The sequence below is a fragment of the Solanum pennellii genome, chromosome 10 (assembly GCF_001406875.1).
Source record: "Solanum pennellii chromosome 10, SPENNV200".
Lineage (NCBI taxonomy): Eukaryota > Viridiplantae > Streptophyta > Magnoliopsida > Solanales > Solanaceae > Solanum > Solanum pennellii.
Window position 1 is genome coordinate 43,037,168 of NC_028646.1, and position 15,951 is coordinate 43,053,118.

Sequence of the window (15,951 nt, forward strand, 5' to 3'; positions counted from 1 at the left end):
AAAAAGAAAAAGATTGAAAAAGTTTTGAAATAAAGTTGCAAAAAGAAATGTGGTGTCCAAAGTTTTATGGAAAATGAATAATGCGGTGAATTTTGAGCATGAATTAGAATGAAGAAGAAAAGGAAAAGAGTGTTGTTCACACCGCATTTATAGGGCATAAGAGTCAAAAAGAAAAAGAATGAAAAAGTTTTGAAATAAAGTTGCAAAAAGAAATGTGGTGTCCAAAATTTTATGGAAAATGAATAATGGGGTGAATTTTGAGCAAGAATTAGAATGAAGAAGAAAAGGAAATGAGTGTTGTTCACACAACATTTATAGGGAATAGGAGTCACTGAGCCTAATTGACCATAACTCTACATTCAACACTGTTTTAAGCCTTGGAAAAGCACCTTTTTGATCCTCAGTGAGCTTAAAAATTTATTGATTGGAAAACAAGGACAAATCTATAGGTTGAGTCATTCATGTGTACATCTTTGTGAGTGTTAGAGTTGATGTTATTTTGAGTTATTTTGAAGCTATAACTGGTTGAACCATTGTGTGTGATTATGGAATCATTATTTGTGTGAGGGCATTTGAATATATTTGTTGAGCTTGAGCTTGCACTTGAAGCAAGTATTGTGAACTTGAGAATCATTAATAAGAGTCACAACTTGAATCTTTGAGTGCAGAGTTGATCCTTGCATGAGCAATTTGGGTCTTGTTATGAGCATTCATGATTAGTCTTGTGTACAACTGTTTGAGACATCCTTTTTGAACTGCTAAGCTGGAGTTTTACTTGAGAACAAGCAAAAGTTTAAGTTTGGGGTGTTGATGAGTCTTAAATCTGGACTTGTTTAGGTCTTTATTTGGATTGATTTAGACTCTTAAAATGTTTATTTTGTGCAAATAACTGATGTGAAATCTTTGAATTTCAAGTATTTGGTTTGACGAATAAAGCATGGACACTAATTTCAAAAAAGGAACAAAGCGAGCTAAAATAATGAAGAAATGAAGGTGTAGTTATCGCCAAGTCCCTTTGGTGAGTCGGCGAATGGATACTACCTCGCCTAAAGTTACAGTGTGACAAGCCCTAAAGGATAAAATCTAGTAAGCAAGAGAAAGGAAAAGTTTCAAGTCGCCAAGTGGTTACACGATGCAGTGTTGGATCGCATAAAGTACAGAACTTGAGGATGGTGAAGGGCAAAGTAAAAAAGACGATGGAACTAACTAGAGGGTTGATCACCGAGCTGATTGCCAAGGCCGACTTAATGAACCGAATGGTCCTTCACAACATATTTTTGGTGACTATAAATACGGTTTTGAACAGTTAGTTTATCATCATGATAGAGAGTTTTCAATCAATATCTACTATCTTATTTTGAACTCCGAGTATTGAAGCAAGTTTTCCTTAACTTCGAATAATTCAACTTTTCCATTTTTGAGAAATTGGAAGTGGGTCTTCTACAATCCTCAATTTAGACCTCTGTAAAGATGAAATTAATCTTTCTGAGTTGATGGAAACTATGTTTGGTAACGATTCCTATCTTTTTATGATGTCTAGCAAAAACCCCAATTGTTGGGGTGTGATTATGGGCTGATTTAGTTTATGGGTATTGCTAATTGTTAGTTTAAATGTTGTTTATAAGTGATTTCAATCAATAATGAGGTTTATTTTTAAGGATTATAGTTGAAAATGCATTTCTACCTTCGTGTTTTTGGATTGTTCGAGAGAGAGGTTTTAAAATAAAGATTCATTATTGATGGTATGTCGGTAATTGATTTCCATGGGTTCAGCTTAACAGAGTGAGTAATAAACCTTTTTCCACACATTCAGGTAGAGAGAGTGAATGTGCTACAACGTCGATTCTTCTTAATTTCTTGCTTGTTGCTGTTTGAGAGAAACCATCTTTATTCGGGGTAAATTGTTCGAGAGAAAGTTTATCCCCACTAAAGTCTAGCTTGTTCACTGATTTTATAGCTATATTCTAACAATTTCAATTAATCATTTGTTATATTACCCTATAATCCACTCACCCGTCTCGATATTGTTATTTTCATGTCATTTGTTTTTGTTGTAGTTGATAATTAAAACCAAAACCTCCTTATTTGACATCTATATCAACCCTGATTTACATTATGTCTTTATTTGATAATTTCTAATCCTACGGCTGACTTGAGCATATTCGTACTTTTCTACTGAATATTTAACATGTAACTCTCCCTATGGGAACGATCCCAACCCAATTGGTTGCGTTATATATGGACAAACGATCGCTGACTCTTAGAACGAGATTAAGTGTCTTTGATGAAGTTATCTAATCAAGTTGTAGTTATAAGTCAACGAGGAGAAAAGGGTAGGACACTCCATCTTTTGCCTAGTTTCTGGATGAGGTTGTTTTCACGCCAAAATTCAAACTAAAGGTTTAAAAATTATAACACTTATGCCATATTTGAATGTTTAAACACTTCATCTGGTTCTTTCATCATTATAAAAAGGATAATATGCACTAAGTACTTGTTTTTCAAGGTTGGAGATTATTTTTATCTTTTTACTGTCATATGGAGACCATTAGTGGTCTGCCATAAGAAAAATAAAATTGAAAAAGATAGAGTCCACGATTCCAGTGAAAAAAGGTTCAATTCTCTTGCTTTTGATTTTACAATAAATACAGGACATGACATAGTTCCAACGACCTGAAGCTATTGAAAAGCTTTTAGATAATTGATCTCAAAGACCATAATTAAGTCTAGTTAGGGATTAGAAAACAAAAAAGCCAAAAAGAAAATGAAAATAGTTTTATCTCGAAGCTTCGTGACACGTATCCATAATGCAATTTTTTTGTCAAAGCAACCTTATTACATAGCATTTATGATATGTTTGACCTAAACTAATCATAAGAAGACAAAATAATATTATAAAGAGTTACATAAATTTTTGAGACAAATTTGTGAAAAAGCCATAACATGAACTAGATTGAAGAACAGGCTACTAACAGCCACCTTATCCAAAGCAATAGCAACAAACCCAAGGTAAATATTACAACTTTGTTTTACTTATCTTCTTATAAAAAGTCAGACATTGCTGTGTTTAGGCATAAAATTGGAATGTTGAGAAAAGGCTTTAATCTATTTAAAGAATATAAGAATGTTGGTTAGAAATATTTAATTAGATTTAAATATCAAAAAACTTTTGTAAAGGTGCCCCAAAAACTTTTTGCAGTTGTGGCTATGGCGTTGGATCCATCCTCTGATAAGATCTCAGGTTCCGCTGAACTAACCATTCTTTCAGGTTTGTATTAAAAAATCAACTTGTTAATTGTGTTTAAAAGTGCATTTGTATACCATACTTTTGTTTTAGTTGGTTCGATGGAGACTGATTCATTGAACAGTAGTAGCAATGTGCTTGAGGAAATAAGGAATGAGATTTGTAAGCAGCGTATTAGAAAAGAGATCATTGCAGAAGAGGTTTCTCGGAAGCAAACGTTGGAGTTGAAAGTAATGGGAGAGATTATGATCTAAAGAGATATAGAATATGTCCGGAGGACATAGATTTGCTTCATTCTTCAAGAATCCGGTTGGCGCCATATTGTGTAACGATAATACGGGAATTAGAATGGGTGTCTATGTTGTATCCAGACATGACAAAGATCATACCTCGGAGGTGTCTTTTCGACACTGTGCTGTGGAACAGAATATTTCAGCATTGAATGAAAGTCCAAAGACTGAGATCTTACAAGTGCAGCCCCCTAGCATTAGCTGAATCTTGTTGAGTCGTGTTCTTCTTTATTGTTTGCTGTGTTTATTAGCTCTGAAATTTCTTATTTTCATAGTAGACAAATTTGATTTATCTTTAAGTATAGTTAGTTTGTCAGTGAAATTACTTCACAAGAACGTCTATGTCATTCACTTAACATGTTGTCTTTCTTGCTTTTTGAGAGGTTAAAATTATCAACCACGGTTATGTGCATTGCCTCTTTCAAGTTTTTTTTTCTGTAGATTGATGTATGAACATGTATATCCAATATAATTTCAAAAATGGGGTCTGGGGAAGGTTACTTACTCAATGACGGATTTTGTCAAACATTATGGAGGATTTATTCCATCTCACATGTTTTAATTTTATTTTTGTCTTTTGATCATGGAATACACGTTGTTACTTAAGAATTTTACAGTTTCCTCTATCTCCATGTGAACATTGTTTTTATTATTTTTCTCTTTGCTAGGGGATATGAAATCATTAATTATTTTTACATGAAGATGTTGATTAAGATTCTCATTTTTTTTCCTTAGAGATGCATAGTTGTTGACGTTTTCTCATTTTAAGAATATGTTCAGTGATATGCATCTATGAGGGTACAAATTAGAGATTCTATTTTCTTATTTGAATACAAATGAAAATATTATTCTTGGACATCTTGTCATCATCATCATATTTTGAGGTTGTTCTATCCATTAATTTCGTGATTGTTTCTTTAGACTGACATAGGTTCGCTTCATCATATCACTCAGTTACTGCCATCATCTCAAGATAGTCATAGTTACCTTTTTCTTCCGTTGCAATCACTGGATGAATTTCCCGTTGCCAGAAAATCCTTTTTCATAGATTAACCAGCCTCGCTTAGTATATGATTTGGAAGAATGCACAGGCCGCTCCTGATCTGCTTTTCTTTTCCTAGTTTGTTCCTTTTGTATTCCAGAGTCAACAAGGATAAAAATTGATGAAACTATCTTGTGTCTTACAACAAAACAATTGGCATGCAAAGACTAAAGAACTATAGTTATCTTTCTATGGAACCTCTAATATTATGAGGAATATTGAGACAAGACCTCTGATCATCCTAAATACAAAAATGATAGAGAAATAATAAAAGGGATTCTCCAAAAAGCAAAGAGGCTCACCAAATGACTCCAAAATACTCAACTGGATCACGAAGTGCTGGATTCTTATACTAGTTACCTCTAATTTCATCATAAAACGATGCAGGTCAAATGGCATGAGTACATTGATGTACGATCATGTGAGGGGAATCCTAAAAAATTGTAAGTTTGACTAAACTCTGAAAGAAATACTTACCTTAGCTTTACTCAACTCATAGATACTCAACTTAATGCAGAAATAAACCACAGTAAATATGCAGTATATATAAAATATTTAAACNATATATATATATATATATAATAAAGCAATATAATTATGTGGGAGTTTCTCTAACCTACAACCATCATTATAAGTTATGCGATGATACACCGTCTTGCTCACGCTGCCAAAACTGTCCTATAATTGTCAGGATATAGAACACCTCAAATAAGTGGATCCACTAGTCTATGCTAAAAACATTAAGATCTAAAAGATATGACTCTTTCTACCCACATTGTCTAAATAGTTTATGGAGACTTTAGTTATGATGAACTCTTCCCCCATATTGGTGTTCATTACTACTCCCAAAATATACTCAGCTCATATGTTTAAAAACATAACTCTTTCTCAATAGTTTGATATTATTACTAAAAAACTTATCTCTTAAGAACTCTTAAGAGATATGGAACTCAAAACTACTCATGAAAACTCATTTGGCAATCAGTGTTTCCTTTCATCTTAAATGTGAAAGATTTACTCTTTGAGAATACATAGTTCCCATAAAACATATTAAAGAAAATGAACTTGGCTCTACTCATTCTCAATCTCAATGCTTAATCATTGAAACAAGTTTAAATGAATTGTAAAAGTCTCCTTAAAAATGACTCGAACAACCCTCTAGACTTGACTCTCGACTCTACCTTGAATATGATTTATGAATTCAAGATTGTGATTTGTGATTGGAAAGGTCTCGGGATGCTTAGGGTAATTTTAGATATTAAAACATCAGAATATATAAAGAAATCATAGTCTGGAAGCAAGTTCGAGACATAGAGATTCATTTTAATAGTTGTTCGCAAAATAAATTTTGAGGGAGAGGGGTATGGGATCTCTCTGCGACGCAGAGAGAAAAGTTTTATTTTTGACGAACAAGTCTACGTCGTACCCAGTTTCAGTCCAACTGTTTCCTTCTTTGTTTTCTAACCCCAATTAGCTTGAATTCGTTTCTTTTTCTCAATTCCTCGTTAGATTAAGATACCCAATATGTTTCGTTATGTTGGGTTTTATTTTCCCTAAATTTCTTACCATAAATAGGTTTTCCTTGTAGGAAAAGGTTTTGGATTGACTAATCCTTTTCTTGTAGGAAAAGGTTTAGGACTCCATAAATAGAGGTATGTTCCTTCTAACTTAATTGGCATTCACAATGTAGTCTTAAGGGCTTTGAGAGTTTTGGTTAGGGGGAGAATTTATGGGTCCAAAGCTTGATACGTTATTGTTTGTGTGAACCTCCCATGTATTCCGAGTGAATTGGTTGAGGTTGTTTCTCTCTGTATTTTGTACTCTCATATTTATAGTGGATTGCTCATCTCCTTTGTGGACGTAGGTCGATTGACCGAACCACGTTAAATCTCTGTGTCTTTTGGTATATTTCTCGTTGTCTTCTTACTCATGGTCTTTTGAGGTTTTCTTTGCTAGCTTCCTCATTACACCTGCTTATTTTCGGTCCTCACAAGTGGTATCAGAGCCAGATTCAATGACGGAGTCAGATTCAGATGTTCGATAATCGATGATTGAACAAGGTTAGAAAGATGTGTTCATCTTGGCGGTGTAGTTCTAGCAGTAACCTTTTTGACAGTAATGAAGATTTTGTTGGAGAAATTGTTTCAGAGAGATTCTTTGTGTTAAGACATAAATTTTGCAAAGGAGATTATGGAGAGGAGAAGCAATTGTTGAAGATTAAGTCAAGAAGGTGGACAAATTTATTTTGTCAGAAATTCAGGCCAAGGGGGAGATTTGTTGGGTTTTATTTGCCCTAAATTTCTTACCATAAATAGGTTTTCCTTGTAGGAAAAGGTTTTGGATTGACTAATCCTTTTCTTGTAGGAAAAGGTTTAGGACTCCATAAATAGAGGCATGTTCCTTCTAACTTAATTGGCATTCACAATGTAGTCTTAAGGGCTTTGAGAGTTTTGGTTAGGGGGAGAATTTATGGGTCACAAGTTTGATACGTTATCGCTTGTGTGAACCTCCCATGTATTCCGAGTGAATTGGTTGAGTATGTTTCCCTCTGTATTTTGTACTCTCATATTTATAGTGGATTGCTCATCTCCTTTGTGGACGTAGGTCGATTGACCGAACCACGTTAAATCTCTGTGTCTTTTGGTATATTTCTCGTTGTCTTCTTACTCATGGTCTTTTGAGGTTTTCTTTGCTAGCTTCCTCATTACACCTGCTTATTTTCGGTCCTCACAAGTGGTATCAGAGCCAGATTCAATGACGGAGTCAGATTCAGATGTTCGATAATCGATGATTGAACAAGGTTAGAAAGATGTGTTCATCTTGGCGGTGTAGTTCTAGCAGTAACCTTTTTGACAGTAATGAAGATTTTGTTGGAGAAATTGTTTCAGAGAGATTCTTTGTGTTAAGACATAAATTTTGCAAAGGAGATTATGGAGAGGAGAAGCAATTTTTGAAGATTAAGTCAAGAAGGTGGACAAATTTATTTTGTCAGAAATTCAGGCCAAGGGGGAGATTTGTTGGGTTTTATTTGCCCTAAATTTCTTACCATAAATAGGTTTTCCTTGTAGGAAAAGGTTTTGGATTGACTAATCCTTTTCTTGTAGGAAAAGGTTTAGGACTCCATAAATAGAGGCATGTTCCTTCTAACTTAATTGGCATTCACAATGTAGTCTTAAGGGCTTTGAGAGTTTTGGTTAGGGGGAGAATTTATGGGTCACAAGTTTGATACGTTATCGCTTGTGTGAACCTCCCATGTATTCCGAGTGAATTGGTTGAGGATGTTTCCCTCTGTATTTTGTACTCTCATATTTATAGTGGATTGCTCATCTCCTTTGTGGACGTAGGTCGATTGACCGAACCACGTTAAATCTCTGTGTCTTTTGGTATATTTCTCGTTGTCTTCTTACTCATGGTCTTTCGAGGTTTGCTTTGCTAGCTTCCGCGTTCACCTGCTTATTTCCGGTCATAACACCTTACACTCTCAATTTCTATTTACTTGTTCCTTACACTATTATCTTTTCGCTTTTCATCACTCCTCCCCATATTTCCAATCACCACCCTCCACCGCATCACGGCAGTGCACAACCTCATCCTTTTTCCTTTTCTCTCTTATCATGATTGTTGGTTGTAGCCTTGTTGTCCTCAACCAAATGCCACGACATGATTGGAGACGATGGGTATTTTGCTCCTCTGTCGACAATAATAGTGTTACTCTTCCACGTGGACCCATGTTCTTTTTGATCCAGTTTTATTACTTGTCAAAGATTCTTGAATTTATAGACACTCTTCTGATCATTCTTAGTAGATCTCGATCGCAAAGTCTCTCATTCCTCCACGTGTACCACCATACGGTGGTGCCTCTTCTTTGTTATCTTGGGAACTACACTAGGAAGTCATTGATCCATATTATTGTTATCATCAATGCGTCAGTTCATGTTGTAATGTACGCTTATTATTTCCTTTGTGCTGTAGGAAAAAAGCCTTGGTGGAAAAAGCTAGTCACAGACTGTCAAATAATTGAGTTCATTTTGGGATTAATGTTCACCTATTATGTTGTACTATCACTTTACTACCGAAGGCTGCTCTGGATTTGGACTATGGTGTGTCAATATTGTTTTTAACACTTCACTCTCGATACTCTTTCTCGATTTTCATTCCAACAATTATGGTAAGAAAGTGGGGAAGACCCTACTAGTAAGATTGAAAAACAAACACAATATCTACTCATTAGTCACTCTATTTAGCATCATGCACAACCATATTATATATATATATATATATATATATATATGGTCATTTCTGTGTGGCAATTAGGACTTACGTTGGTACGCATTCTATTCCTTGTGTATGTTTTGTCTCAAAATGGATTATTAAGTGCAAATTATTGTGATATAAGTCATAACTTGTCGTAGAGAAAGTTTGCTTAGCTTTTCTTGATTTTGAAGATTACTAATATCGTTAATTATAATTATAATTTATAAGCTGATATGTCACGAACAAAAATGATGAGTTAGGCCTACTATGACGCGATGCCATTGAGAATATGTGACACATCGAACCAGAATGCAACCCATGAAGCATAGTCATGTGATAGAACAAAATCAAGTCATCCTCTCCCAATAAGTGTCTTAAAAGGTGGGGGAGTGAAGCGATATTTTTGTGTAATACGGGACGAGATGTAAGACATATGATGTAAGTCATATGGATCTACAGAGCATAGTCTCATGTATATTCAATTTTATAATTTTACTAGTAAGAAAATAAGCAAAAGTAAAACTTTCAATTATTTTACAACTAAACTTTAATAAATAACTTATAATATATTGAAAAAAAATATGATTTTTATTTGAGAAAGGTATTAATAACTAATAATAAAGTAAAAAAGTATTACATTACTATTTGAGAATTAACATTACACCAAATATTAAAAAAATATGATCTAAAGCAAAAAAGATTCAAAATTCAAAAAAAAAAAAAACGCCTAGGGCATATGTTTTTATGTTTGGAGTTTACACTCTAAATTCTAGGACTTACGCCCTAAAGATATACTCCTTCATTTTGTGCCCCGAAACGTTTTTGGTATGCTCCACCCCGCCGGCCCCGAGACTCGCCTCAATTTTATTTTATTTTTTTGAAAACACTGTATACCCAATAACGAAAAAAAAAAGGTTCAATGTGGCAATTAATCAAAATTGTTGAATCTCAAATGTCAATCATACAAGTGACTCAATAGTTATACATAAAAATAAATGGGCACAATACAATTAGGTTTTGACCCAATAAACATTTTGTCTCATTTTTCCATCACTTAACATCGTTTAATAGAGTGTATAAGACTAGTTAAGAGATATATTTGATCTTTTCTTTGAAATAATAAATAAGCTAGGTTGTCTATTATTCTTTTTATTTATACGGCTCCTATAATTTATTTTATATTTATTTGAAGAAAAATATTATCTTAAAGAAAATAATTAGCTGTACTAGATTTCCTTGTTTTAATTTATTTGTCCTACTTTTTCTTTTATAACTCTTCTTTACTTATATCTTTTACATGATATGATTAAATCTACGAGATTAATGAAAGTGTGATATATTCTACATACTTTAATTTTAGTTTGATATCTCAAGATTGAAAATTTTTATTTATATTTTTAAATTCAAAGTCACATCCAAATAAGTAAAAATTTCTTATCAAATTAAAATCAGATAAATTAATTGAAATGCGGAGAGAGTAGCATCATTGAATGTCATAGGTTATAGATAGACAAGACCATGTGTGCTAGTCCAAGAAATTGAAGTGTTTTGCCATGGGAAAACATGTTTTTGTATTTTGTTTCCCAATTCTTGTATGTTTTTGAAAAGCCATCAACGTTTTCCTAATAACATATTTTTTAACTACAAAAACATAATGAAGCAAAAGAAAAGTGTAAATGCAATCATTCAAAGTTTAATGGATACAAGTTAATAAAATGATTCGGGTTATATATTAAATTCAGGATATATTAGTTATATAAATATTATAAATTAATATTATTAGTTTAATTATTTTAATTCAATAAATATAAATTTAAACAAAACTCATTTTCATTGGGCTAGTCCATTGGTTTGTCGTACAAATGATGAACCCACTTTACTAAACTTCATTATGCCATGTCACTTAAATTTGATTTGCCTAAGGAAAAATCATTTTCATAATAACTCCTCCATTTTATAACTATAACTAGGGGTCTCATAATTTAGAAAAGACGCCAAAATTCTAACAAGAAGCCAAAGAGAGCTCGTAATTAACCGCGATAGATTTCTCTACAAGCTACAAGTTCAAGAGCGACTCAAGATCAAGACCAAAAAATCCAAAAACTAGCTCAAAACCCCTTGGATTCAAGTATAAGTCAAGATCAAGTTGAAGTTCTCCAAGATTATATTCAAGATCCAGCTCAACTTCCGTTGAATCCAAGTACAAGTCCAGATCAAGTTTATGATTTCTTGAATTTATATTTAAAAAGACGAATAAACTGATTAATAGAGATTGTAATATTTATATTTGGAATTAAATATTATGGTTCTTGATATATTTTTCTGTCTTGATTATTATTTTCTCAATGCAAATTATACTGTCTCTAAATTTTGATATACCGGGTGGGACAATCTCTACCACACATCTAAACTTTTCAAGCATAAAAAAAATATTGAAACGGAGAAGTTCAATTTCAAATCAACTTCCTCTAGACCATTGAAGACAAGTTCTAAGTTGAATTATAAGGAATCATTGTTGTTACCTTTGCAAGTTTCAAAGCTATAATGAGGAGCAAGGACACTATGTCGGGACAACAAACATCAAACATAATCCAAATCAACTTTAAGTTTTGGGTCTTCAACTCAAAAAGGAGTAAGGTCTTCTGCAAATGTCACCACCCAAAGTACATTCTAGACGTGACATGACATATAATATCCTAAGAGGCGCCTACAAAATACACTTGCCATACATATACACATAGTAATAGGTAAAAGTAGAGAACCTCATATCAATAAAAGAGTTTGACATTTAAAAAGAAAGTCTAACATAGTATTAACAAGTCTTCTATAACATCAAAAGGATTAGTGGGGATGTAACTGGTACACCACATAAAATATTCAAAACATATAAATACAAGAAAGAAATAAAGGTGACATCTTCCTCGAAGTGTGAGGACCCACCAAGTCTTCTACTCTCTAAAATGCTCAACAAGCCACGAACGCAGAGATAATAGTCATCTAGCCCTAAATTAGTGAAACAATGTAGGCACAAATATGTATTAATACGTGAAATTTACTAAGTATAAGAGAAATGAAATAAAACATGAAACATGATCCATCACGACCTATGTCTACACCCTGGACATGGCTGACACTCAAAGGTCGTTGCTGGACCACAAAAGAACCTTCAACCTGACTGAATACAGGCGGAAGACTAACTAAAGCATGCAAAAGCTTAAAAATTGAATAAAACTCTTTAAACTTACAAATCCTTAACTCAAACGAATAACCCTGAATATTCAACAAGCCACGAACTTCTCTAACATTAATTTCTATCTATGAAGCCTCTAAATGTAAAAGATGAAAGTCGGGACAAATCCCATGACATCCTGACAAAACTGAAAAGTAAATAAACTCATCCGGAAGCAAGGAGGCTCACCATAGCTAACTCGAATTCCATGTTGTATCAACGAAGCTCTTGTTCATGATCTTGAATACTTGAATCTTCATCATGAAAGTATGCAGACCAAATGACTCAGTACGTGGAATACACGAGCATGTAAGAGGAATTCTAAAGCATAACATATGCTTGAACTTGATAACAAGGAAACATTCTCACTTTTTTTCAAACATACTCAAATCAAATCAACTCAATTCAACAATAAGATACTCAACTCAAAGATATGATACTCAAATCAATATTAAGATATTCAACTCAGTGAAATAAGGCTCAACTCAAAAATAATGCACTTGACTCGTGGTACTCAAACTCTGAATACTCAACTCAATATAAAGCAACAATAAGAGAGGCAATGCATGGAAAGATTTTAAAATAGTAGAAAACAACTGCAAGGATACAATGTAAACTTTGTTTGTATATGAAAATACAAGTAAACTTTGTGTATATAAAAATACAAATATCTCTGTGGGAGTTTCTCTAATTGACAACCTTCACGTAAGACCCATCAAATCTTAAGAACGAAAGCCAATTTGAAGAACACAATTCAAGATCATCAAATATTCAACTTTCTAGAACAAATTTCGCTTAACTAAACATGATTTGCGCGTGGGTGAACGAACTCAACGTTGTGAAAGTCTCACATATCTCTTTAGGAATCACCCCTTGGCGAAACGACTTTGATTCCGCATGAAATCTCCATGAACACCTTGACTTTTCTCCTATTTTATCTTCTCTCAATGAACTAACATAATTCTTAATTGCGTAAATAGAACTAAATTAGTTTAGACCCAAGTAGATTACTAAGAATGAAATAAATTAATTGGGTAATGAAAATACCTCTTTTAAATTTGGTTGACTTTCTTTATCTAGACATCGTAACCTCAAACGAGCATATCTCCCTCATACAAACTCAAAAATTAGCAAATTCAGTGGCGTTTGAAGGATAATTCAATGAAGGATAATTCAATGACCTTTTATTTTATACCTTGTAGCTCACCTAACTCATCATGTACCAGCAATTACGACCGTTTAAATTTAACTCATACTTAACGTACTTGCTAAATTTTGACATTTTTAATTCTTTCCAAAAATAATTATTTCCAATTCAAACTCTTTCAAATAGCAGAGTGTTACAATTAGAGATAAATATAAATGGAAGCAGCTAAAGAGTGATTCATTGAAAGATTAGCCATTCTTTGCATATGACATTGAACACTCCCTTAAGAGGAAATTGAGTGAGTGTTTAGAATCCTAAGATACAACCTCCAACAACTATTATAGAAGTGATATGTGATAATAACGCTGTAAAAAAAGAAAAAAAGGCAAGGTCTCCAAGTTTGTGGGAAAAGACTTCACCATAAGCAGAGCTAGTGTAAGGATTGATGGAAAAAGGAGAGCGAGTTAAAGAAGAAATAGATTACATTGTCTTTCAGCAGAGTCCAGATGCTGATCAAGATTCTTTAAAATGGGGAAATTACACTTGTCTCGTAGGAAAATTTGTGAGCATTGTAGTCATGCCAGCAGCTTTACCAGAAGGTTTTCTTCGAAGGTACCTTGGAAAGATACACTATATTTAAGATACTCTCCTAAAGAAGACTCATCTCACATAGTTGAACAGTATTTTCAAAGGACATTAGTGAAAATTTTAACAATCTCGGGTAAGGAAAATTGACTATCTTAGTACTTATCTCTATCAATTTGTTTGTCGATTTTTTCTTTTTGGTATGTCTCAGAAAAACATAATTTTTTTTAATTTTTGGAATTACATGTTTAAGAACACTTAATTAAATGATATTCTTCTACATTTGACATACGTTTTTTTTTTATCTAAGACTATTGGATTCAAAAGTCTTTCTTTACTTTCTTAAACTTCATGTCAAATCAAAACAGGCGAACAAATTAAAATAAAAAGATTATCTATTTTTCTATTTTTTTATTATGTAAATGAATTAACTTTTTTTGCCTTTAATTACACAGGAATGTTTATCAAGAATATTGCAATTCCATGAGCACACTTTCTCTTAGGATCATGGAACTCTTAGGGATGAGCCTAAGTGTACAAAAGAGCCTCTTCAAAGAGTTTTTCGAAGATAATGAATCCATAGCGAGACTCAACCATTTGCTTTATGATCCAATATCATTAACTGTTCTCCATCAATATTGTGTTAGCGGACTTTAGGTATTTGTAGATAACATATGGTACTTCATCCGTCCAAATTTCAATGCTTTTGTGGTTAATATAGGTGACACATTTATGGTTAGAAAATTTACACACCAGAACTATATAATAAGCTAATGTATTATGTATACAAGTTATATAAATAGAGTCAAATAGACAAACAATACATTTATAGGTGACAAATATTATAAGATCTATTCACATGACAGCGCAATGAGATACATCACCAATTCAGACGTACAATATATTTGGCCTTTTGCAGGGCTATCAAATGGAAGATACAAAAGTTGCTTGCATAGAGCAGTGGTTACAAATAAGACTTCTAGAATATCACTTGTTTCTTTTTGTTTGTCCAGATAAAGATAAGTTGGTGAGTCCACCAGCTGAATTATTGGACTATAACAATCCTCGACTATATCGCAACTTCACATGGCCTGCTCTCCTTGAGCTTACTCGAAAGCATCATAGAGCTGATACAAGCACTCTTAGGGCTTACTCGATGTGGCTTCAAGACAATAATACAAAAGTTTAATAGCTATGCATATGGAGTTCAAGATTGAAGGCCTTGGAGTCTTTCGTATATATATTGAATCAAAAATAAATTCACAACAAATGGAACATTACAATATATTGAATTATTTATCCTACTATACATCATTTAAGTGGGTGAAGCTGGATAAAATACATTTGCTTCATCATTTTCTATCCAACATATATGATATAGTTATTCAATAAATAAAGTAAATAATAAGATTAATTTTTTCATTAGCTGAAGTTAACACAATAATCTCGCGATACATAATGATTTTTTTTTCAACATGTAGCATTGAATTTTATCATCTACATCAAAAATCTATATATCATTTTTCTTTTCGAAAAGTTCTTATTTTAAAAATAGTTTCATGTGTCAAATGCATATATCTGTAGATTATATGAGGAAGTTTTTATCCTACCATATGCTACATTATATTTAAAAAGACTGGAGGTCGAATAAAATATATGTAGTTCGTCGAATAAAATATAATTAATAATATCAGAAGGGTGCAAGTGGTAAACCATCCTTACATTTGATATATTGTTGTTGAAAGAATAAATTTAACAACCTTAATTAATTGAAACTAAGATAATTATCACTAGATAAACTTTGCTTGGGAAATCAATTTACTCAACCTTAATTAATTATAATTATCAGTGAACTTTGCTTTAATTAATTATTATTATCAGTTAATTTTGCTTGGGAGATCAGTTTACTCAACCTAAGTGGTGAGAACATTAATTAGTGAAATGTTCACTGGGTATTAATTTTATCTTATGATCCATAGTCAACTGTAAAGCGTGGTTTTATTAATCGTTAATTTTCTCAGGCCATGTGTAACTAACTCTATATGATCGTAAAATTTTAAGGTATACAAATAATTTAACTAATTATAATAAATTCTTATTCTCTTTTTAAGATAATTGATGTTAGGCCAAAATAAAAGAAAAAATAGCTATTACATGCCT

General features: G+C 32.7%; 1 pseudogene; it reads left to right on the top strand.

The window, feature by feature from the left end:
- The first annotated feature begins 8,054 nt into the window (after positions 1 to 8,054).
- LOC107001272 lies at positions 8,055 to 14,980 on the top strand (annotated as a pseudogene).
- Positions 14,981 to 15,951: the final 971 nt, after the last annotated feature.